This window comes from Peromyscus eremicus, chromosome 5, assembly GCF_949786415.1.
Source record: "Peromyscus eremicus chromosome 5, PerEre_H2_v1, whole genome shotgun sequence".
Lineage (NCBI taxonomy): Eukaryota > Metazoa > Chordata > Mammalia > Rodentia > Cricetidae > Peromyscus > Peromyscus eremicus.
Genome location: NC_081420.1, coordinates 17,892,859 through 17,915,989, shown reverse-complemented (window position 1 = coordinate 17,915,989; position 23,131 = coordinate 17,892,859). Strand labels below are relative to the sequence as shown.

The following is a 23,131-nucleotide window of genomic DNA, read 5'->3' as shown; positions in this document are numbered from 1 at the left end:
ACACTCCCTCCACATAAATGTCCCAGTATCCCCGCAGAAACAAAGATCAACTTGAACTGATGCACGGGAACCTCGGAGTTCCACGTGAACATCTGCGTGTAAGCCTCGTGGACCTACCACCACACACCTGGAGCTCACCCATACACTAGGCTCCACAAATCTTGCAAGAGGCAACTCTCATTTGCAGAGGTTACCTCGGTGCCTAGCACGTGCTTGGCACAGAACAAGCAGTTAAAGACAGTTTTTTGTCACTAGAATCATGCTTTAGCCACCAGTGTATGAGAGCAAAACTAACGGTTAAAGCGTCACTTGTAGCTCATCCTGAAGACTGAAGAACCAATTGCATACATAATGAACCAATATTTGCAACAACTGTTATGAGTCACATTCTGAGAACACAAAACCCTAATTCCCGGTCCCTCGGAATGTGACCATGCCGACCCCCTTTGGGATCTGGGAAAGACAGGCTCCAGCCCCTTCCCTTGTTCCATGGAGACTAAAACCATAGGTGTTCAAATATTTTCAGTAAAATGACATAGGATTTGCGTAGAACCTACACACACCCTACCATGTACTTTAAGCCACCTCTCAATGACACATAATACCTAAGACAATGTAAACACTGCGTAAATTGCTGTTGCATTGTATTGCTGAAGGAATAATTGCATGAATGCAGCTTGCAGTGTTTATCACAGATGTTTTTGTGTAAGGTGTATGTAGTCACATGTGTATGCATGTGTGTGTGCGCATGAGTGTGGTGGCCCAATGTGGAAGTCGGCTTATCTTCCTCAATTACTCTTCACCATATATACTGAGGTAGCATCTCTTGCTGAGCCCAGGATTCACCATTTTGGCTATTCTGGCTAGCCACTTGGAAAGGGAATTATTCACTGGGAGTAGAGACAGGCCGTAAGGCCCATCTGGTTTTGACATGGGTTCTGAGGATCTCAGCTGGAGTCATCCTGGTTCTGTGACAGGCGCTTTACCAACCAAGACTTCTCCCCAACCCACAGACATTTTCAACCAAATATTTCTAACCTCTAGGCTGGAGAGCTGGCTCAATAGTTAAGAGCACTCCCTGCTCTCTCAGAAGACTCATGTTCAATTCCCAGCACCTACAGGCAGCTTATAACTGTCTGTAACTCCATTTGGGTGTGGGGGGATCTGGCACCTCTTCTGACTTCTGTGAATTCCTGCACACACATGGTATATGTATAAAGACTCAGACACAAGCACATACATATGTAAAATAAATACTAATTTTAAAAAAAGTTTTAAAAAATATTTTCAAACCTCACTTGGTTGAATCAGCATATGCAGAACCAAAAGATACAGAATGGCAATCACATCTACAGGACCTTTCAGGAGGGGGTGAAGGTAAACTGAGGTCATGTGGGTGGTCCCTGACTCAGTATGACTGGTGTCCCTGTATGACCAGATGAGGGCAAAAACACTGGAGAAGACGGCATGAGGACCCAAAAAGAATTCAGTCCACAAGTCAGAAAGAAATATTCCAGAAGAACCTGTCTGCTGACCTTTGACCTCAGACACCTCACCTGTACAATCACCGGGAACAAATACCTCTCTTTCCAGCCATCCTCTGGGGCATCTTGTTACAGCAGCCCTAGAAAACTGACACAGACAGCCAGTCCTTGTTGAGGACTGAGGTCTGGCCCAGAACAGGCTCATTTGAGAAACTCAGAGTGGACCATCAGAGAATGGGTAGAGGAAGAGTGGGGGAACATCTTCCCACTTCTGGTTCAAATGTGACGTCTTGGTCAAACCTGTTCTTAATTTCTCTGTACCTGTTTTCTCCTTTAAATGCAGACATTTGGATCATAAGGACTCGCGGGGCCGGGTGACCTGCAGCTTTACATCATTCTATATAATGATCTCATGGTTTCCTTGTCCAACGGTGGTGGGAAGCAGCTGCTTTTCTCTGGCTACAGTGAGTCATCACAGGAGGTTCCCCAGACTTCCCATGAATACCCTACCAAAGACATCCTACCAAAGACAGGATCTTTTATCAGCATCTCCTACCACATGGGCACAGGCCCCACCACTCAGCTCCAGTTAGACAGACTGTCACGGTGCTGAGGGTCCACACCTTGAGGGCAGCAATCTGAAGCAGGGTAAAGAACAAGCATGAACAATACTGGCAGTCGGTTCCATGTGTTGTGTGAAGTCAGCATCTTCCAGCCAGGAAAGGGCTCGCCAGAGTCCAGCAAACAGAAATGACCACCACCTCACATCAGACACCTGTATGAATTTTCTTTCCAGTGATAGCAGCACTAATGATTACAAAACTTTCCACATCAGCCCAAGTGAAGATAAAGCAAGAACACACTCCTCATCCATCATCTGTAGAGATGCCCAGTGGACTACATCCAGGCCTCATCAGTCTGGAAATTGTCTATCTATATGAACGGAAGCATGCGTGATCATACAACAGAGCTTGCTGTAGTTTGGACCTAGACTATTGCCCCAAAGTCTCCTGTATTGGCTTGGTCCTTAGTATAGCACTCTGGGGAAGTTACCTAACAATAAAGAGATGGGGCCTGCTAGGAGTTCCTTGGGCCGTTTGGGTCATGCCCTGGAAGGAGATTGTGTGATTGCAACCTCCTCTTCTTCCTCCTTGTCCTTATTACCCATGAGCTGAGCAGATTGGCTGCACCACAAATCCCTGCTATGATATGCCAAAAGCAATGGGGACAACCAATAATAGACTAAAACCTCTGAAACGATGAGCCAATCTTTTTTCTTTAGAAGTTGATTTCTCACATGCATTTTTTTCCAGTGATGAAAACTGATTAACACATGATCCCAATACCAGAGATAGTAGACACTTTTAGTTTTGATTGGTGGGGTTGTTTGCTTGCTTTGTCTTTGTTATCCATAACCTGAGGTTCAACTACTCTCTTCTTTAAAATCCATGGGCCGTCACTAGGCCCTTATCAGTGTTCCTCAGAAGCTGGCTCTAGTAGGATTCATTGACCAGCAGCAGAAAAGTGCATAGTCATCACTAAAACCAAATTTTAAAAACAGAACTATAACAAGATTGTCTTTATTTAATTTACACACTATTTTAGCTGACCCTGGTGGCACAGACCTATGGGTCTATGGGAGTGCTCGGAAGGAAGGAAGAGATTACATTGTAATCTCAAAAATAAAAGAAACAATTTTTAAAAGTTACAATGAGAAAGTTTCTCACGAGTTTTTTGTTTCTTTGTTCTCTGTCTCTCTCTCTGTCTCTCTCTCTGTCTCTCTCCCTCTCTCTCTCCCTCTCTCCCTCTTTCTCTCCTGTGCGTGTGAGTATCATACTTCCTCTTCCCAATTTGTCCCCTAGACTCCATATGGACTGAATGACAGAATGGCATGGCATGTATTGTATGTTTACTCTTTATCTCCCTCTCTCTACTTCTGTGTGTGTGTGTGTGTGTGTGTGTGTGTGTGTGTGTGTGTATGTATCACTGCCATCTTATGTGTGTATGTGTGTGTATGTGTGTGTGTGTGTGTGCGAGCGCGCGCACGCGCGCGCATGTGTGTGATTCTATCTTCTAGGTCATATCCTCACAGACAGGATCATGGAGCTAGAATGGCTTTTAGAAAACACCTCCAGGAAAGCATCACTCACCCACTGCTATTCTTCCATCCTCATGCTGAAAGTCCTCAGCCCCTCTTCATGTGCTGACTCTCTTGCCATTCCTCCCAAACAAGCAGGGAGGATCCACTTGCACTCCACTGAGAGGCTGATATAAACCATATTGTTGCTATGCTTGCACCAGTAGTCCATTCACCGGTGACCCCCAACAATAGAGTCACATTCCCTTAGGAAACCCAAGGGCCCAAGTGAGTGGATGAGCGTAGAGTGCACGTATATGTACAGCCACATGCTGCCATGCTCAGTGGGTTGATTCTCAATGGCGCTGTTTGTGGGAAAGCTAAGAGACACGATCCCTTCTGTGCAAAAGATGTCAGCAGAGCATATTGATGTAGAGAACTCAGTTCTGCAAGGTCCACGCAAAACAGGTCCACGCAGAACAGATACTGTCCACTCAGCCGTGACTCCACACGGGAGAAAAACAAGCCATGTCTTCCCTCCCCAACCTTGACATAAAAATAATGTGTTCTTTAAAAATGAAGTTCTTAGGCTGTAAATGAACAAGTTAAGAAGCCACAGAATCATAAACACTTGAATATGAAGTAAGGAGATAATGATACTTGTCAGCAGTTATTAAGAAATAGCAATAAAAGGGGCCTGTTCACGGAGAGAATGATTCTAATACAAAATGGTCAGATTGATACTTCGAAGGCTGGCTATTAATAGAAAGAATCTTAGAGAGGTTTCATTATGTAAATGGCTCATACGTCTGCCAGAAATGTACCCATAATCATTTGCATTTCTGCTGTAGCAGAAATTTCAAGGTATCACACACACATTGGACTGTGAGGCTGCACCATAGCCTTTATCACACAGTGAGAAGGCTTACCTCTGTTCTTAGTCGATCATAAAAAGAAGTCATTAGGTGCTTGTGTGTGCTGGGCACAGTGCTGGCTATTTTCCACACAGCAGTCTGTTGTAGCAGGATTATTCTCCACATTGTACCACTGAGATCTCAGAGGAGGAAATCAACTTGCCCAGGATCTTACACACCATAAGTAGCAGAGGCTGGATTTGAATTCATGTCTGATTGACACCAAGCCCACATGTCTTCTCACTGTGGCATTAATCCAGTGGCCCTAGTACCCTGAACACAATGCTTTAGACAGTCAGTAGTGATCTTAGAAGTAGGAATGGGCTTAGAAAAATGGGAACTTTGAGTCATCCATGGGCACAAATCTTAATGTCAAATGATATCCACTTGGATATTAAGTGCCAAACTTTGATCAGCGCTTAATCTGTTGCAAGGAACTGACATCACACGGACGTCACGAGTCTAAATCCTATCACCCTCCCACCATAGAGTCTGAGTGACCCAATCCATTTGAAGTCTCATGCACATTTAAGTTCTCTCTCTCTCTCTCTCTCTCTCTCTCTCTGTCCGTCTCTGTGTGCGTGTGTGCGTGTGTGCTTGTGTGTGTGTGTGTGTGTGTGTGTGTGTGTGTGTGTGCGCGCACACGATGCACAAGAGTGTGACAGTGTATGGAGAGGTCAGAGTACAACTCAAGCGTCACTCCTCAGGCTTCCTCTTCTGGCTTCCTCCCCAGCCTGGAGTGCTCTGAGTAGGCTAATTTGGGTACCCAGCCACAAGCCCCCCAAATCCACCTGTCTCCACCCCACCCCAGGCACTGGAGTTACAAGCACATGCCCCCACATGGGTTCTTTTACACGTGTTCTGAGGATTGAACTCAGGTCCTCACACACCCATCGCAGGCACTCTGCCGAGCTGTCTCCCAGCCCCGACTCACCCTTCTCTAAAGTCTCCAGGACACTTGCTTCACCACTTCTCTTTCAGGGCTTCAATTTCATTACCCACATTTCTCCAGGACTCCCCTTTCTTTAGTTTTAAGCAGTTGAAGTCAATGTCCCCAAATCCCAAGGTGATTTCAAACCTCTCACCCAGCCACAGAGCATCCCCAGAAAGGCTAGCCAATAACCGTTCTGTTTCAGGTTCCCTACATCATATGCTCCACTCCATTACATCCTTGAGATTAATATCCAGGTAAACTACCAGTCAAGCATCTGAAGGACCATAAGAAAGCCAGGATTGGCTCCTGGTTCCAGCCCCATGCTTGAAAATGAACACAGGCTTCACTGTCTCTACCACGCAGCTAATGAATGCTTCCAGCGAGAGTCTCTTCCTTTGGTCATCCACTCTTTTTATCAATGAAGAATGGCTTATGCACACTACCTCTACTCCCCATTCATTGTTCTTTTCCCACAGAAGTGCCTACCCCTGGCACCACATGCCCCTGGTGTCCCACGTGCTAAGGGATACCTCAGTGGGGGAGGTACTGAAGCATTCTGCTCCTCCTAGGGGCTGTTCCCACAGTGGTTCACTGGTAGATGGCACTCCACAGCAGTTATAAGGACCGCTTCTAATAATTGTGTGTGCACGTCTGGCAAGTCTGTAATGATGTTGTGTCCTAAGACTTAAAGAAAAAAGGAAAAGATGCATTGCTCGCCAACATTTTCATTTGAATTTTTATGGACCAGCTTTTTTCCCAGGGACCAAGAACCTATCTTATCTTTCAGGGAACCATGTAGGCCAGCACAGTGGTACTAGATCACGGGGATCCTTAGAATGGGGGTGTCATGTTTGCAGAGGCAGATGAGGCTGCCTTGGTACTTCCACTATTGTGCTCCCAAAGGTGGGAGGTGGGGGGACCTTAATAGAGAAAATAACAAAATGTCTTAGTTTGGGTTTTTACTGCTGTGAAAAGACACCATGACCACAGCAACCCTTATTACAAAGAAAACATTTAATTGAGGTGGTGGCTGGCTTACAGTTTCAGAGGTTCAGCCCATTATCATGATGGGGAGCATGGCAGCATGCAGGCAGATGTGGAGCTGGCTACATCTTGACCAGAAGGCAGCAGCAAGTCAATTGACTGTCACACTGAGTGGAACTTGAAAAGAAAACCTCAAAGCCCACCTCCTCAGTGACACACTTCCTCCAACAAGGCCACACCTCCTAATAGTGCCACTCCCTTTGGGGGCCATTTTCTTTCAAACCACTACACAGAATATAAGACTTGCTATGTCAGCGTGTTATATCTAGAATTTCACACACAGCAACCTCTATGGAAACTTCTGAGAATGAGGAATTGTTTGCCAATGTTTTATAGAAAAGCACATTTTAAAAGTGGAAAATAGGTGATCGATACTCATTTTTGGAATTTTTCACTATCTTCTTTCTTTTTTCTTTTCTTTTCTTTTTTTTTAAACAACGGCAATTCAGGAGGGTGATATAGGAGGAGCCCAAGCTCAGGGTGTGCCTGGGCTACAAAGTGAGCTGAAAGCCAGCCTGGGCAACTTAGCAAGGCCCTATTTCAAAAAGTAAACTGAGGGCTGGGGGTGTAACCACTAGAGAGTTCTATTACACACAGAAAGACCTGGGTTCAATTTGAGTAGAGAACAGCCAGCCGAGAGAAGCGCTCCTCATATTTCCAAAGAGAAATCAAGATGTTCATTCTGTAAGGTTCTCATTTGACAGACTGTAGCTCCGAGATGCTGCCATATTCCAAACAAAGAGCACTAGATGTAAAATAATTAGGGCTGGAGGAATAACTCAGCAATTAAGAGCACTGGAGGCTTCTGCAGAGGCCTCACTGCTGATTCCCAGCACCCACACAGCAGTTTCCAGTTGTCTGTACCTCCATTCCCGGGGCATCTGCTGCCCTCTTCTGGCCTCCTCCGGCACTGCACACATATGGTGCATAGTCATACATTCATGCAAAATACCCATACACATAAAATAAAATGAAAACAAAAAATAAAAAATAAAATTTAGAGTCAAGCATGGTGGTATACAACTGTAATTCAGCACTTCTTTAGCTGAGGCAGGAGGATTGCTGGGAAGTTCTAGGCTAGCCTGAGCTACATAGCAAGTAGCAGGCCAGCCAGCGCAGCCTGGAGAAATCTCTCTGGTGTTTTGTTTTTCTTTTCCTGTTTTGGGAGGCAAAGGCCTTGAAACAAAATACTACTACCTATATTATCCTCCCTTGCAATATTTTGCACTGCACACCCACACACCTGGGTGGGGTCTGGCCCATTTGTGTCTGCTTTTGGTCCAAGCTGAACTCTCTTATATGGTTGTCTATTGTCTGCCATTATTGCACACGCGTGTCTGCCCACGTGCACCATCACCCCTCCCCCTCCCAGGGGCACTTTCCTTGTGTGTCATGTGCTGCCACTGCAAAGCAGAGTGTCTGAGAAAGCGCATTTTCCAGGCTGTCCAGGAAGGCTGGCACCACACAGGTCCTCAGCTCTTCCCACTGAGGACAGATCAAGTATCAGGGCTTTAACAGGAACCCCAGGCAAGCGGGTGACAGCTCAGAGGAGGGTGTGAAGCTCCTGTCACTTAGGGAAGGTAACCCAAAAAGAAATGGGCCTCAGGGCAGGCCACTGGCAAGACACTTTATTTACTTTGCAGACTAAGGCATTAAAATGCGTCTTCACTTCCTGGTGAGATTTTTCTAAGGTTCCAACTTGCTACTAATTACAGCAGTGCCTACATTGGAGCTAAGGAATAATTTGTCACTCTTCCATTTCTATCACCTGGATGTCATCAGAGGCAGGGACATTCCTCAGCCTAATGGAACAAACCTGCAGGTGGGGTGTGTGTGGGGGGTGGCTGATGGGGGAGGGGGAGGTGAGGGAGGTGGCTGATGGGGGAGGGGGAGGTGAGGGAGGTGACTGATGGGGAGGAGGTGACTGATAGGGGGAGGGGGTGGGGGAGGAGGGAGGTGACTGATATGCAGGAGGGGGGGAGGGGAGGAGGTGATTGACCTGGCTGGGAGAGGAGTGACTCTCAGTGTTTAGTCCTCACAGCCTAAACATAGCTCCTGCTCCAAAGGCCCTTTTGACATCTTCATGCAACTAACTTTCTTTTCTTTTTCCTTTGTGATATTGTGAGGGAGGGTCTAATGTGGTCCAGGCTGGCCTTGATCTCCTCCCTTCCACCTCCAGCTGGCTGGGACTACAGGTATGTGAACTCTGCCCAGTTTACACTCTGCTGGGACTAGAACCTAAGACTTCATGCATGCTAGACAAGGCCTCTTAATTGAGCTGTAGCCTGCCCTGGTTCTTTCTTCTTACAAAAATCATGTTATTCCTTAATCCCACCTAAACCTACCCCATATGGTTCTGGATTCGAGATCATCAGTAGACAGGTCTCTCAGTTAACACCAGTTTGGATTTCCCTAAGGTATAAAACTAAATCCTCATAGGCCTCAGGTGTAAGCTTAAGCAAATGGCTTCTCTTTTCCAGGCCTCAGTTTCCTCATCTGTAATGGGGGGGGTGTGGTGTGGTGATGAGCTGTCATGAGATTAGACATCTGAGATGTATGTGGGAGACACACACCTTAAGTGCACATTATGTACTCAGCACAGTACACAGATACACCGTAAGCACACAGAAAATGCCTGCCATCAAGAGCTCAGCACAGTACTTGGACATGTAGTTAGCACTCAAAAGCTGCCTAGCGCTTTTCTAACCACTGGTATTAACACCACTGCTCTGCCGCTTCGGTTCAGATTTCCATTGGTTGCCATCACTTATCATTAAACTCTAGAGACATGAGGCTATTCGAACACACTACCCAGAACAGGAGGTCAGTGAGAAGTAAGGAGCGACCTGGCTAAGGTTCAGAGAGTTCAGCCTCAACCCCTGCAGCTGATGACAGCCCTCATTCAGATGTGCAGAGCTCTGGGAAAAACAAATATAACGTGGCGGATTCTTTATGCAGGACCTTGACAAGATAAATGACTATGCCCGAATCTCTAAGAGAAGTCAGCTCAACAGGGCTAGCCTCAGAGTGATAGGGACAATCCAGTGCCCCTGGGCTTCCAGAAACATCTGAAAGACACGAGCAGGTATGGAGTGAGTGGGAAACAGGAAAACGAGTTAAACATAGAGTACAGATTCAAAGGTTCTGGAGAAGGAGTTATGGATGGAAAATACGGCTCCTAGGGAAGTGTTTTTCAAGCTGCAAGCCACTTCACCAGACTGGTCCTCTCCTAAAAGTCACTGTATCATAGAGAGAAAGCACACTGAGGCCAAGCTTGCGTGGGTTCTTTAAACAAACAAACAAATGTGTGTATCTAGGGGGATGTGAGCACGTTTATGAGCGTATGTGTGCACGTACATGTAGAGCTTTCTACCTTATGGGGGCGTGGGTGGTGTCTCTCATTGGGAGCCAGAACGCATCAATTCAGCTGGGCTGGGTGGCCAGCCATCAGGTCCTAGAGATGCACCTAGATCCATCACCCTAGCACTTGGGTTTATGGGCATGTGTCACCACTCCTGGATTGTTTAAGAGGGTGTTGGAAATCAAACTCATGTCTTCATGCTTGCATGGCAACACTTTGCCATCTCATCCATCTCGCCAGCCCCACCTTGGGTTCTAGGCCACCCACACCCTCACTTTCTGCTTTTCCTCACTGTCCCACTTTCCCCTGCATGTTTACCCTGCTTTCATCTCCATGTGAGCCTGCTGTCTCTTCTTCCTGAGACACACAGAATCTCCTTTCTTGAAGGGACCCTCCAGGCATGGCCTGAAGACTACAGCCTTCTTCTTCTGAGGGAGGAAACAGATTCCAGGGAGATGAGTAGCCTTCCCAAGCTCACAATATTAGAAGCGGAGCAGGAACTGAAACCCACACTGTTAACAAGCTGCTTCCTCCCAAGCAATCAGGTTTCCCACTCTCCATCAACTTTCCCTGCTTGCTTCTCTCATTTCCCAACCCTGTGTGGCTGCTAAGTCATGGAGATGTGTTCCCTTGCCAAGCAGGCCACTGGGGCAGACTTAACTTGGGCGAACAAAGCATGTCAGCAATTCTCCTGGCAGTCGCCCTGCTCCCCATCACGCATGGGGACCTGCTGCCCACACATACTGTCAATCCCCCTCACAACAACACCACGGAGGCATGGCATATGCATATCCATCATGAGGAAAAGATTCAGGCTTCTGGGCCTGAGGCTTGTAAAGTTTGTCGAGGGGTTGAAGAGTCCTAGGTGGAGGAGGTCTTATTGAGCAACAAAATTATCATAAAATCCCTACAATTAGCTAACACGACATTTAATTGGCTGATAAATGGTACCATCAATTAATTTAAAGCCTTTTTATAGACAAATACTTGATTTACCTTTTTAAAAACAGGTTTATATTTTCAGAGTCTTTTTCTCTCTCAGTGTTGTTCCTGCAGAAAATGTCACTTCTTGGTTATTGGGTACATTAAAACAACAACAACAACAACAAAAAACTAGCTGGGAGTTGGTGGCACACGCCTTTAATCCAAGCACTCGGGAGGCAGAGCCAGGCGGATCTCTGTGAGTTCGAGGCCAGCCTGGTCTACAGAGCAAGATCCAGGACAGGCACCAAAACTACACAGAGAAACCTTGTCTCAAAAAACAAAACAACAACAACAACAACAAAAAACCAAATTAAATTAGCTTTTCTACCAAACAACAGACTGGGATCATGAAAAGAACTCTTTGGGGGTAGGGGGTGGGAAATAAAGAGAAAGAAAACAAGTCTGTGCACACTAGAAACCAACAACTCTCCCCAAACCAGTCACTTGTGACAAGTGGTTTTCCAGCAGGAAAAACTACATTCAAGTTACCTTGCTGAGTGAAAAAAAAAAATAGTGTCTCACACAACAGCATCAATTAATTTTTCTTGAGGTCTAGTGGGACAAGATAAGGAGCTAGCCCATTCAGTTTTGCTCAACCCCTAAGCAAGCCTGCTCTCCTGTACCCAACTAGAATGGAGAGGAAAGTGTCAGATGGGGGGATTCCCTGGAAAATGTGAGTCATAATTATGACTCACCAGCTTGGAAAATTCAGAACACAATCACTATGAGTTAAACACAAACTTGTTATTTGCTAAGCACCTAAGATCTATGTTTCCTTGTAAACACCTGGTGGAGGGAGGCTCCACACAGCTCTTTCATTTTCCTATTTTGCAGGCTGGCAGGATTTTTTTTTCCTTTCTTTTTTTTTTCTAAGTTTCACAAACTAGTATGAAAGAAAGTTGAATATATTTAATTAGCATATGCGTAGGCATGGCTTATGCATATTCATTATCAGGGAAGGATTCGGTCTAGCAGGCCTGAAGCTTACAAAGTTAGGCAAAGGGTTGAAGGGTGCTGGGTAGAGGCAGTCTTTAGAAGCAACAGCTTACAAAATTATCATAAAAATCAGGCACAGGGTTTCCAAAGGGCCTGTGCAAGGCTTTGGAACTAAAGAAACCCTATCGTCAAGATTCTGCCCAGCCCATCCTACATGCAAAGATCTGTATAATCTCAGGGTAAAGATCCCTGTCAGTTGCCAAGATCGACATATGTCATTATTGTCTCTTCACCACTCAGGTATTGTAAGTTCTTTAGTACACATTTTTGCTGACCTCAAGTGGCCAAATAGAAATGTTTACACGAAGTGTTTTAGCCAAGCTGTTAATGAATTCCCCATGTAACTTGATTATCTATCAAGAAAACCTATACTCTCCTGCCACTTGTCACACAGCAAAGCACAATTTGTGGAGACCCATCTTCGGGCTTCTCAGAGAGGACTTTGGATTAACACTGCAGTACAACCAAGGTTTGTGGCTCTAGCGGAAAGCGGAAGTGGCAGTGCTGTACACGGTAGCCCTGCCATTGGTCAAAGTAGAGGAGAAAGCCCTTTCCGACACTCACTCCTCTGTTTCTGCATCTACATCTAACACTTGGAATTCAGTTCATTTAGAACATCCTAGTGCGCTGTGTTCCTGCCGGGCTGGGGACCAAACCAGTACCTTGTACAACCTAAGCAGGTGCTCTACCACTGAGCTATGCTCCTAGCCTTCCAGCACATCTCAGTAGTGACTAGAGAGAAGAAAGCAAACCTCGAAGCACTCCAACTTCAAATCCACCCAGACTTTCTTTCACCAGAGGAACAGCATGCATGTTAAAGATACTTAGGAAATCACAGGCTGCAGGGAGTTGAGCTGAAGCTCTGCCTTAGTGTTCCAGTAAGCCATTCCAAACTCATTCAGTTTCCGGAAGTAGATGAGACCCTTCTGAGTTCTTTTTCTTCCTGGTTTTTAGAGCTTCAGTGTACGAGGAACGCAGTCTCAACCAGCGATGGCAACCGCTCTCAGGGACTTCTGAAAACAATACATTCATTCTGACTCACTGACTCACACTGCTTTTAATTGCGGCTCATGCAAGATGTAAATAGAAGAGCAGTGTTCACCTCTACTACAGATGCACCTCTGCTCCCGCGAAGAGGAATACTTGTGCTTTGAGTCACACAGGCAGGCACCAGTGGGGAAGGCTCTGATTCACCCATTTCCAAGGGTGAGATCACGTGTCACTGCCCAGCATCGGACAGAAGCAGGTAGACAGCACGATTAATTAGAAAATGAAAGCAAAGGAGAGTAAATACGAGGTCTATAAAGAACTCTGAATACTTCCTTGCAGGCATTACAGAAATGCAAGCCTGCTTGGAGAATACTTCAAATAATTCAGTCCAAATAGAGGCTGAAAAATGAGAGGAAATCAGAGCCAAAGATGAACAGGAAGGAACATGAAATGCCATGGCAAAGGCAGGGCAAGCTTTTATTTGACGACTGTTATTTTCTTCAGTTAACAAGAAGAAATGTTGAGACCCTTCTCCTGGATTCTGATAGAACCTAGTTTCTGCAATTAGACTGAGATTCATAATGTATTGGTAATTAATTATACAATCAAGTATTGATAGCAAATCCTTTACAAAATAAAACCGCATTTCAAATGCTGCATTAAAAACACCATATTAAACAAGTGAGCGCAAAGCCAGGCATAGCAGTCAATGCTTGTCATCCTAGCGCTTAGGAAGCAGAGGCGAGAGAACCTGAGCTCAGAACCAGCCTGTGATATACTGTGAGTTCTAGGCTTGCTTGGGCTACACAATGTGTCCCTCTATTAGAGAAAAAAAAAAAAAAAACAAAGTTAGGAGCCAGAAAAAAAATAAAAATAAAAGGATTGTATGATTTTTGAGCAGTATCTTTAATAACCAAATGTATATAAAAGAAAGTTGAATAGGGAAGTCAGCTATGTTAACACACACCTTTAACCCCAGCTCTCTGGAGGCAGAGGCAAGGGGATCTCTGTGAGTTCGAAGCCAGCCTGGTCCACATAGTTCCAACCCAGTCTGGTCTCTATAGTGAGATCCTGTCTCAAACAAACAAACAAGAGCAGAGAATTCATGGTCTGACAAGTACAGTTTGTGTTTGGAATGATGAAAGAAAGCCTCAGGAATGGGTTGCAGATGATGGATGTCCCACACCAGAAATGTACACAATGCCACTGAACTTATAAGACTGTATACTTAACAATGGTCTGGACAGTTTGCGGGTGTGTACACATATGTTCGTGTGTGTGTGTGTGTGTGTGTGTGTGTGTGTGTGTGTGTGTGTCACTGGCTTTCTGTATCCATGATTCTGCCTCCATATATTTAACCAACAGCAAACAGAAAATATCTAGGAGAAAAAAATTGCAACAATATTTTCTACATAGAGATTTTTTCTTGTCACTAGTCTCTTAATACTAAATAACAACTGTTTTCATAAGACTGACATTGTTTTAGGTATTGTAAGTAATCTAGAGATAGATTAAAGTGTATGAGGGGATATGCATAGATACACATGCACATATATATGTATACATATGATGGCAATGTGACACAATGACAGAGCACTCACCTAGCATGCATGCACCTGGTGTGGTGTGTGGTAGCACATGCTCATGACTGAAGTTCAAGGTCGTCCTTGGCAATATGACAAGCTCATATAGACTAGGCTATAATGAGACCCCTCTAAAATAAAAGTACATATGTGTGTGTATATCTATATACACAGAGATAGATAGATGATAGATAGATGATAGATAGATGATAGATAGATAGATAGATAGATAGATAGATAGATAGATAGATAGATAGACAGGAAATGAAATGATCACGTCAAGGACATTTGAAAGTAGCATGTCTGAAGTGTCAGCTGGGTCCCTACAATGCTGTTGCCTCACTGTCCCCCCTGAGAAGATGAGATCAGGCAAGTTCCAGGTAAGGTTAGAGGTGACACTAGTGTGACCACTCAGCAGTAAGGTGGAGGTGGCCGTGTCCATTCCTGCAGAATGGGTGCAACTGTGGATAACCTAAACACCTGCAAACCTGCTCCACCATGGTCACAAAACACAACTCCCAAGGGACATACACACAAAGGATTTGATATTTTAGCAAAGCTTACAGCAGATTGATGCCATAGCACAGACAACTCCAAAATCTGTCTAGTAGAATATGATATAAATCTAATATAGATTTAGATCGAGTTTCTATAATAATCCTCTTGTGGCTTCACTGGCCTTGCCTTGTGATAGTGTGAGCTAAACTTCCTCTTTCCCGAACCAGGCATCCATCACTGGCCTGCCTGCTGCTGTACATCTCAGGGCTATAATGAATCTGGGTTCAATCGCATGGAAGAAGCAAAGTGCTTGCCTTAAATATCCAGGGCTCCTGCTAGGCATTCACTCCCAAATCTATTTACTGTGAAGGGCAAGCTCACTTTGCAGGCTCAGTCTAGGACACTAGGCTCATATACCAGTGGCTAATTTGACTGCCTCCTGCAAATGGCCACCTGCCAGCAGCATCACTTAGACTAACGCTGGTCCTAAGGACAGTTGAAAACAATTTCTTCCCCCATCAACCTCTGCAAAAGCAAGCATGTCCTTGAGGGGCTTCCGTGGAAAGCAAGAGGCTACGTACTAGCCACAAGAGCATAAGCCAGGAGAAGAAACCTCTGTGTGGAGACTGAGAACAGCGGCCAGACTAGGGCTTGGGGTTTGAATCCTAGCTTCACCAGCTACAAGCTGGGCCACACTCTCCAGTCCCAATAGCCCCTCCCATTATAATAACATATAACTTAAGTGTAAAAGTTGTGTACCTGTCTTTAAGACATCCCATGAGGATGGAAGATAAGACACGTACAAGAACACCTTAATATAATAATTGGGTAGGAAAAAGTGCAAAGGGCATTTTCCAAAGCTTTGCTGTGGATGCTCTGGGGGTGGGTAGGCTTTTTCAGTTTTTAATGTTGTTATAAGAAGCCACTCACCTATGCTTCCATAAGGAACCCAAATAAACTCAGTGGTCCACTAAGCTGGACTTAAATGGAATCATTCCTTTGGATTACTGTAGGTGTTCTCTCTGGGTGAGCAGACATTTTCCACATCTCCCTAGGAAAAGTCGTATAATGGTTTCTTGCAATCTCTCACGGTGCCCTCATCAGACCAATTACCCAGCTCTCTGTATGCCTACAAGTCTGCTTCGTCATGTCTAGTGGGGCTCACCCACCCCTTCCCTGAGTGTGCACTGAACTAAACTTGAAGGAAGATACTCAGAACAAGATGGAAATTTTTACTATGAAGCAACTAACTAAACACTGTGAAAATGTTAAGAACAACAACAAGCCCAACATTTTCAGAAAGCCTTACATGCCTTAACTCACATGGATTTTACAGCTCTGGGAGGTAATATCTTCTTTTCCTTATCCAAGATGGATAAGCTGAGGCTCGGAGTGGCTAATGGCTTGCTCAACATGATGCAGTAAAGTACTCTAGTCTGTATATAGACTATACCATTCATCTTGATGGGCAGTTTACCAGGAACTAGAGACACCTAGGGACACACTTCTGGGCATGACTGTGATGGTATTTCCAGAGAAACTTCAGTGAGGTGGGAAGACAACCCTCCCCTGAGAACATAGGTGGCACCCTCATATGGGCTGGGGTCCCCAGGTGAGTGCCAGCAGTCACCTCTGCTTCCTGACTGGGCTCAGTCACACTCTGTCAACCCAGCTTTGAGTTGCTCTGGCTACCATGCCTTATTCACCAGGATGGGCTGTCCCCTCAAGCCATGAGCCAGAATAAGCCCTTCCATCCTTGCTGGTTTTGTCAGATCATGTGCCACAGCAATGGGGACAGTGACTCATGCATAGGTCCTAGTTCCTTACTCTTTCACACCTTCCCTAATCGGAGCTACTACAACAGAAATTTTCAGGAGGGAATTAACTAGAGGTGGAAATCCGGGTCTTATCCCTCTCACAAACACATCTGCCTGTGTGAACCAACACCAGGCATCCTTGGATCAGCAGCAATCACAACATCCCCGTGCAAACTGGTCTAGACAGTCTGTAGAGGGCAGTTTGGGAGAAGAGCCTACTATATCAGGAAGCAACCGGAAGCTGTAATGAGAATGGCGGGAGTCTGGTGCCTCCCTGAGTGTGTGTCACTGGGTGTTCAGGATCACAAAAGAGCAATCTAAGAATCAGTACCTCCTCAGAAATGATGAGTGGCAACAGAGGACCTCACAGCTGCTGGGCAGTGCATCAGAGAGGAGCTCAGAGGTACGGGGTACCTGAGCTCACTCACTTCAGCCAGGCTGGATCTCCTGAGCTATCCTCCAAACAACTCAAAGGTCCAGATTTTAACCGAACGCAATGCTTGGGAAAGAAACGTAAGACACTTAGGGCTGGCGAGATGGCTTAGCAAGTAAAAGTGCTTGCTGCCAAGGCTGGTGACCTGAGTTCGAGCCCCAGGACCTATAGGGTTGTAGAGGAGCACTAACTCCTGCAAGTTATCCTCTGACCTCCACTCCGGAGCTCTCTCACATGCATACACATGCCCACACAAAATAAATAAACTAATAAAAAATATCGAGAAAAGAAAATTAAGACTTTGAGTTTTAGTTCTTTGACTGTGCAAAACAGACAAGCATCAAATTCTATGAAATGCTATGAAATGATGTGATATTTAATGTGTCCAAGTCAGTCTGTAATCAGCACAGGAGGACCGACTCCTCAATTACTCCAGGCACAGATCACAAAGACTGGAGGTCACATCAGAATGCCATGAAAAAGCAAACAATGAAAACACCTGGCAAATTTCAAGGTGAAAATTATCCTTTCCAACTCACAGATGCAAACTAAAGAACTCATAGAAAAATCTGTTATATAAATTATAGAATTGAACACACACACACACACACACACCCAATATGGAAATACAGAGCTTAAAAGACTCACAACTGGATGCTGGAGAGATGGCTCACTGGTTAAGAACACTTCCTGCTCTTCCAGAGGACTGGAGTTCAGTTCCCAGCACTTGTATTGGGGTGGGGACGGGGCTCACAATTGTCTGTAGTTCTAACCCCACAGGCAACCACACACATATACACATACACATGCACATAAATAAAAACGCCATCTTTTAAAAAAATACATATAACATGCCTCACAGACTCACTGTCAAAAAACAACCTGCAAATTCCTTGTTTACAATATAAAATGTGAGTTTTTTTGCGTGGCATTTTTTAATGTGATATTAAAAAAATCAGTCCTACTTCTTTCATAAAAGAACTCTTAGAGAATAAAGATTAATTTTGCAGAAGACCTTTCATTTGCTTAAGCCAAGATTTTTTCTCTTTTGGTATTTTAGCCAAATAGAATTCTTAGAAATGGGGGGGGGGAGGGGGGAGAAAGCAAGAAGCATATTCCTGGAGCAGGGTAGCCTTTCAAAACTGAAAATGTTACGTCAACCTTTTTAATGTTATACAGTCTTGACTTTTTAAATTCCCTTTCAAAATCCCACACAGTCACGCAATTCTGCCAGGAGAGCAAGTACCATTAGTCTAGATTCCGATTTGCCCGATTATCATCATACACATCGCAGAATGCCTACAAAGGCAGTTTCTGGTAACTTCACAAAGATTGTTACCATGGAGCAGAAATGTTTCTATCTGTTGTTAAATTTTTTTTACAGGACCAAAGGTTTAACTTAGGTTGTCTAGTTTAAATAGTTTAACACTAAATCAAACCATTTTCATAAAATTATTTAGTCAGAAGCATCTTTTTACAGTTTTTTGAGAAACAGTACTAGACACTGAGGAATCTGGCCAGTGGTTGAGTGCTTGCCTTGTGTGTGCAGGGAGTCCTGGGCTTGATCCTCAGCACTGCACAAAATCCAGATATAGACATCCGTCTGTAATCTCAGAGTTTGGGAAATGGAAACAGAAAGATCAGAAGTTCAACGTCATCCTTCACACATATAGAGATGGAGGACAGCCTGGGCTGCATGGGTCCCTATCTCACAAAGCACCAATAGCAACACAAAAGAATATTCTTCTTCTGGAAGGTGCCACAGGAGCCCAGGCAAGAGATGCTGAAGCCTGAAAGAACACAAGGCCAGGGAGTGGGAAAGAGGAACATCGAACAGGAGAAGCCAAAGCACAGTGAATGGATGAAGAACAGGAAGAGGATGTGACCAGCAGTGGACAGGGTTCAAGCTGCCAACCGATCCTGTATCTCTGAATGAGAAGTCCATGGAAGCAGATGGGCTAACCTCAACTTCAGATTTACCAGCCTGATGCCCCACTCATCCCTTCATAGAATAAGGAGACCATCACAAGTTCTTCTGTCAGATCTACCCACCACGGCCGCACGCAAACTGCTGGGGGGGGGGGGGGCGTCATCCAGAAGCATGGATATCACAGGGTTCTTTAGAATCCAGCCAAATCAGGTTGACTACCCCCATGGTTACAGGATGGGAGGTGTAGCAGGAGGAAGAGGGAAGAAGGGGTCAAATGTCACCACTGCAATCTGTTAACATCAGATCCAAACCCAGAGTCTGCCACTGCCACTGTGGAGCTTTGATGTGTGGTCACTAAGGCTTAACTTTGTCCCTTTTGGTAGCAGGAGGGCTCTCCCGCCACCCAAACAGACCATCTTCAAGTTCCAACAGCTGAAAGAAATACCACTGGGAATAAACTGCCAAGGGCAGCTGATGTGGTCTTTAGAGCTGGCTGGTCTTTTGTGGCTTTCCTCTAGCTGCCCAGCAGAGTGTATGTCCCCTATACTACAGACCTCAGTAGAAGCTACTACTATTACAAGGGACAGAGGAAAGAGACATTAAAGAGTTTCCCAAGAGCCTCTGCCTGGAAAGAGGGTGCTTTGTGTGTTTAGCTGGAACAGGGTTCTGAGAGTTCACAGACAATGCTGACTGCCCATCCCCCAAAGGTGAGGCAACCAAAAAGTAAATGTGACTGATGGTGGATGCTGCCTACATCAATAAAGGAGCGTTTCCTGGGAACGTTCCTCGCACTCAGACCTGGCACCCTTTGCTGTGGGCAGGAGGCCAAGGGAAAATGTTCATAATTCGTCTCTAGACAGTTGTTCTAAACTTCAGTAGGCCAAGAGTTAGGTAGGATGGGCCTTCTGAGCTCCCCAGCCCCAGAGCTTCTGATTCCTTGGGCCTGGTGTCACTGTGTCTGCTACTTTAACAACCACATCCTGGTGAATCAGATGCAGGAGGCCCTGAGATGAGACCACCATTGAGAAACATCGGCCTGTGATCTGGGTCCCGTCCTACAGCAGTCTGAAATCCAAGCAGGGTGACAGCAAACATGTAGCACCTGAGTGCCAAAGACATTCACCAAGAGGGGGCACTGAGAACCTCAGAACTCACGAAGGAACTTATGCATACAGCCTGGAGTTCTGGTGGGCAAGCCTTGTCTACAGGGAGCCCCCAGCAAACGTCTTCAGCGGGTCTGTGATTCACCATGGCCCATGCACACAGTAGACACGTGCAGAGAGAGCTGGGGGAGAGAGCTGGGGGCTAGCATTCCCCAGCAGACAGGAAGGACATACTCTCTCCGGAACACTCAGAACCTGGCATCCCCAGATCACACTGGGTCTGCAGTGTCTCTGCTGAGTTCATGTGGTTTCCTCCACCTCATTGTTTAACATTTGGTAGAGAGAGAAAATGATGTTATGAAACCCAAGTACTGTGCCGCTCTGAGGCAGACAGCTGCTAATAAGAATGCCATGTGACCATCATTTAAACTGTTGTGCACAGCTCAGCTTCAGGAAGGAGATGTTTAGTAAGAAAGAAAAGCAATACATGCTTCTCATGGAAAACAAAGTTTGGGACTCCATGGCGTGAAAAGGGTTGCACTCAGCCAGTTACACGGTGATAATAATCTAGGAGCTCGATAGGAAAAAAAAAAAAAAAAGGACAAGAATTTAAAAGAACCTAGACCTGCTTATTTTAATATAAAATTCATGAAACACTCTTTTATTAATGTCGCAAGGGAATTAAATTATTAACCACAGAATCTGAGAGTCCTGCTTCACCAAAAGACAATGGAGGTAAGAGTGCCCCAGGGGCTGGACCTTTTCTCCCACACTGGCTGGTGGAATGACCTCCCTAACTCCCTGCAAATGATAGTTTCCCCAGGCACACAGTAAATTCTACTGAAGAGAACTGAAGACTACTGATTATTTAATTGTACTAGAAGGCACTGAGCTTTCAGTTTGCAGGAGGCCAGGGACATCATCCCGGCACATAGGCTTTTATAGCCCAGTCATAGAAAGTGGTAAGTTCTCCCAATGCCCTTCATCATTGGTGGGGATGAGCAGGGCTTACAACTGAAGACTGTTACCAGAAAATACCATGAATAAAGCCAAGAAGACATCCTGAGAAAGATATATTAGTTTAGTATATAATTCGGATTTTTTTTTAAAAAAAATCATGTATTTAAAGCTTGGAACGTTTGGATTGTAACTCTTAGACCCAGGTTACCACTTAGGGGGCCAAGACTACCTGTAAGCAGGAGGACTAAAGTCTATCAGGAAGGTGATTATATTTCACAACAGCTTATTATATAAATTTTAGAGAGAGTTGGAAGAGAGAACCAAAAGGTTGCCAACATGAAGAACAGAGCAGTTTATGAAGAAAGTACCAATTATCCTGATTGTACATTACCATTACACACTCTATATTCCTTTCAAATGACCACACTGTGCCCCATTTTATAAAGTTACTCAATAAGCATTTGTTGAACACGATCTGGAAACTCCCGATAACTCCACCTCGCCTTTTCCAATACTGATTACAGAATAAGAGTATCACCAGATAGCTAGACCTCCTTTGTATGACTCATAAATCCTTTATGCATTCAGCTAAAATGGAACCCATGGACCACACAGATTATTCGTTGTGTGTAAAGTTGTGTGGACATTTGTGTTTTTGCTGTTGCTGGTTTTTTTTTTTATTGCTTTGTTTCATTTTCCCTAACCACAAATGCCTTCCCCCAAGGTCTTACTATCCTGCAAAGTTCAGAAATGAACATATTAAGTAAATCTGGCACTTTCTTGGCTTTTTGTCACGAAAACAACATTTTCAAGAATGTCTTATTGCTTGAGCTATGGGGAAAAATGGCTATACACCTTGTTCACTAAAATATCCCAGCATGCCAAATAAATACCGCCACATGAAATTGAAAACATGTAAATGCTAACTTCAATGGACTTACCCCAAAGCATTCCTGTTTCAAGCTCATTCACGCAGGCTGGAGTCCACTCTGTTTTGCTCAGGGTCTGTAGGAACCCTACTTTTGAATCTTCAACACAGATGGTTTCATGCTCCCCCAGTACGCTGCAGTTTAACAAAACCAAACACCAAGTCAGAGTGGAAAATGCCACTTCAAGCAGTTAGTGAATATGCAGGGGAAATCCCTGGGCTTTCTCAATGTCTATCTTATAATGTCAAACAAGCATGTCGATCACCCAAAAGAACCTATCACACATCTCATCTACATTGGTGCCCTAAAATACTGGAAAGAAAGGGAGAAAGAAAGGAGGAAGAAAGGAAGGAGAAGGGAAGAGAAGGGAAAGGAAAAGAGGGGGGAAAGACACAGAAAGAATAAGACAGACACAGAGAGAGGGAGAGGGAGAGAGAGAGAAAAGAAAAGGAAAGAAAAGAAAAGAAAAGAAAAGAAAAGAAAAGAAAAGAAAAGAAAAGAAAAGAAAAGAAAGCAAGAGAGCATTCAGGGAAGACTAGTTTCCAGTAGGCATGTGCTTGCAAAATTTCAAGTTCCTGACTAAACGAAGGGAAAGAGAGCTGAGCTTCTTCAGGTCTGAGTAACTAAATATAATAACTTCTAGGTGTCAAGGGTAGAAAGCAGAGAAAGTTTTGTTTAAAAAAATTACTCATTCTGCCCATTAAAGTCTAAGACTGTCTGGTGTGATGGTGCACACCTGTAATCCCAGCACTGGAGACGTAGAGGCAGGAGGATCAGGAGTTCAAGGTCAGCTTGGGCTACACAGTGAGATTCTGTATTTGAAAACAAAATCTGGTTGTTGAAAAAAATATTATTTTTCTTTAAATATAGAGCTTTCAGGATAGAAAAAAATGATAACAAGAAAGAGAAAGGAAATTTCCATTTTGTACTAGAAATGAGTAGTTGCTGGGTTTTCCCCACCTGCCTCTTGATAAACTTGATAAATACCGTCTCCTCCCATGGTGGAAAGCGCCAGTTACTGTACACAGTAGGTATGAAATGGATGCCAAAGGTATGCACGCCTCTTCCCCTGACTCCAAACAGCCGACACTAGA

The 23,131-nt window shown here is 44.7% G+C and overlaps 1 long non-coding RNA gene across 1 annotated transcript in view; it reads right to left on the bottom strand.

The window, feature by feature from the left end:
- Nucleotides 1–22,160, bottom strand: part of LOC131910543 (uncharacterized) — a 112,300-nt gene extending 90,140 nt beyond the window's left edge. The window contains exon 1 of the long non-coding RNA XR_009379151.1: nt 22,050–22,160. This is a non-coding gene — a long non-coding RNA (uncharacterized LOC131910543). The remainder of the gene's footprint in view (nt 1–22,049) is intronic.
- Nucleotides 22,161–23,131: the final 971 nt, after the last annotated feature.